This window comes from Rhinoderma darwinii, chromosome 2, assembly GCF_050947455.1.
Source record: "Rhinoderma darwinii isolate aRhiDar2 chromosome 2, aRhiDar2.hap1, whole genome shotgun sequence".
Classification (NCBI taxonomy): Eukaryota; Metazoa; Chordata; class Amphibia; order Anura; family Rhinodermatidae; genus Rhinoderma; species Rhinoderma darwinii.
In genome coordinates, this window is record NC_134688.1 from 453,998,878 (window position 1) to 454,002,199 (window position 3,322).

The window sequence follows — 3,322 nt, forward strand, 5'->3', positions numbered from 1 at the left end:
GCATAAGTGCGCATGCGCGATCCCGTGCGCTCCATTCCACAACGCCGCTACTAATCTGTTTCCATCGGTTACTACCATGTGATTGATGACGTTAGTTGGTGACTCCACTCACATGCGCGTTGTAAGTCTATAGACGCCGTGCACTTTTCTGTTTAATGATTCTGTCGCTGACTCTAAACTCTAAACAGATAGAATTGGTGAATGACATTATACCCCCCTCCTGAGTATTGAATCTTCTTAACGAATATAAATTGTTTTTAAAGTTTTATATACCGTCTCTTTGCACTGTATTTATGAAACATCAGTATTATATTTTGTATGACACTTTTTGATGTTGTATCTACATCGGTGAATAAAGAAAACTGCATCAAACTGTTGGAGTGCTGCGATCTCGTCTTTTATTACATATAGTAGTATATATATATATATATATATATATATATATATATATATATATATATACACACACACACACACACACACACACACACACACACACACACATGAAGCAAGTGTGGGCCATACACCACATGAAGGTAACATATTTATGTATATATTTATGTACATGTAAGAATTTGAAGGATAGTGCCACACAGTGGCAATGAATGTCTCGCTACTTGTAACTACGGTGCTAAGTGACCTTTAAGAATTCCATGTTTTGTTTCTATGGTAACAATCCAACATTCAAACACCAGCAAATTCTTTAAATTGACAGGTCATTCCGTTCATATATGCACCACTGTAATGGTATATACAAACAGCACAAATCCATTTAGATGAAGTCAATGTATATAGAAATCCAGTCATATTATATAACATTTGCATTTTTTGAGATTTGATTAGCTAGAAATAAGGTTGAAACCTGTTTAATATACAGTACACTTTTACTTCTGGCGAGTCATACTAGAATTTTAGGTAAAGATGTGCACAGACCTCTGCGTTTTGGTTTTAGGTATGATTTACAACCTTTTTTGGACTGAAGTTTTTATTTTATTTTTTTCTGATTTCACTGGGAAAATAAAATTTCATTAAAATCTTTAAAAAAATAATAATTGAAGGTTTATTTTAAATTCATAGACTTTTCGGTCTATAAGATGCAGTTTTTAACACAAATAAATCTTGCTAAAAAGTCCCTGCATCTTATAGTCGACAGCCAAGGGACCCGGCAGCGCCAGACCCCCTGACCGCTCCTTACTTAACCCCTTCCCAACCCATGATGGGCCGGCACATCATGGAGCGGGGAGGGGATGATGTATGGAGCGGGCTCACGTGCTGAGTCTGCTCCATACACTGCAGGGGAACTTTTCCTGGCCGCTTAACTAATTAAATGCCGTGGTCAATAGCGACAACGGCAGATATAGTGGTTTTCCTATGAAGGACATTTATGACAGATATGTTGTAAATATCAGATAGATACGGGTACGCTGCTTCTGTAACTGCCTTTCACTAGTATGGGAGTTACGGAAACAGCATAGCTTAGCCAGTTACGCTGTTTCCGTAAATCATCTATGTATTGCAGTGTATTGTACCAGAGATCTAATGATCGCTGGTTCAAGTCCCCTAGGGGAACTAAAAAAAAAAGTTAGATACATTTTCAGGAGTGTAAAAAATGTTTACAAGTAAAAAAAAAAAAAACCTTTTCCCATTTCTCCCCAAGCTCAATGTAAAAATAAAAAAATAATAAAAAAATTGGTATCACTGCGTCCGTAAAAGTCTGAAAATATTACAATATAGCATTATTTGACTCACACAGTGAACGGCGTAAATTTTTTTAATTTTAAACCCCAGAATCGTTGTCTTTTGGTCACCATAGTGCTAAAAAGAATGAAATAAAAAGTGATTAAAAAAATCGTTTGTACCCAAAAAATGGTGCTAAAAAAACTATAGCTTGTCCTGCAAAAAATAAGCCCTCACACCGCTCAAACGATGGAAAAATATAAGTTATGGCTCTCAGAATGTGGTGAAACTGAACAAATTATTTTTTTTAACCAATAGTGCTTTTCTTTGTAAAAGAGGTAAAATATGAAATTTTTTCCTATTTTCTATGGACTTGAAAACCTTCTTTCTTGAAAAAAAATCTGTATATAATGTTAAAATATTACTGCTGTACAATGTATAAATAATATGGACATAAAGAACCCAAATAATACCCCAATGCAGCGCACAATGACGCAAAAAAGAAGTGCATGTCATTTCTTATGCCGTTTTTGGAGCCGTTTTTCATTGACTCAATAGAAAAACAGCACCAAAAACGGGCGTAAAAAATGCAGCGAAAAATGCTAGTTAATTAAAAAACTTCTGAAAATCAGGAGCTGTTTATCCCTTGAAAACAGCTCCGTATTTTTAGACGTTTTTTGCTAAGCGTGTGAACATACCCTAATGGTGCTAGGAATTTTCTACGTTTTGCAAAGTCAAAATATTTCAGTAACGCATCATGCAGCGCATCCACTGCCCTCCGACATTTCTAGCTCCTTTCTGGCAGCACGTTTTCTCTCCTCTACCTATTCCCTTTCTGGCACCATATTCTTATCCCGTAACTCAACCCCAGGCTAAGCTGGAACAGAAGCCTTAGGCTCATTGCCATTGCTTCCAGGGGAGAATACAGCGCCTCATAGAAGCACCATACGACATCCCATTATACAGACCCATAGGGACTGCCTGCCTCACCGTACAGGATCTATTATTTGCTGCACGTAAAGTGCAAGAGACATAATCACAGAACACAACCTGAATATGGTACAAGGTCTTTGAAGATGAAATCAGAACATTTATGGAAAGGGTTATGATGAAACTTATGAACTTTTAATATAAATTAATTTGTTTTGAATTTGACTTTAGGAATGTTGGCAGGTATATCGACATACAAAAGGATTAATTATTAACATAGTGAGGCCGGTGTGAGCTTGCTCTAACCTAAAACAAGTAAAAGTGCTGTAAATGTTAGTGTTCATTATTCCTGCCACATATGAGAATTTATCATGATACTATTAAGATTTGGTTGCTAGAGACTTCTGTTTATCTGAACTATTGAGCTCAACTACAAAGCTAAAATAAATATAAAATATACAAAAAGATGATTTTATATAAAAATTTGCTTTAACAGTGTAAGAATCTGACTGAAGTATTCGAGGCAAAGATAATCAGACTTTAAGTAGGCAGATATTGTTGTCACCATCAACATAGGTCCTATTAAGGCTTCTGTTATGGTCAAATACAGAATATCTGGATTCTCTAAGCCGTAATCTGTTTGATGCTGGCTACACTGGGGTGCAAAGTCTAAGCAACTCCCTTGTTTTTACCCTTAACCCACGCAAGGTTGTAT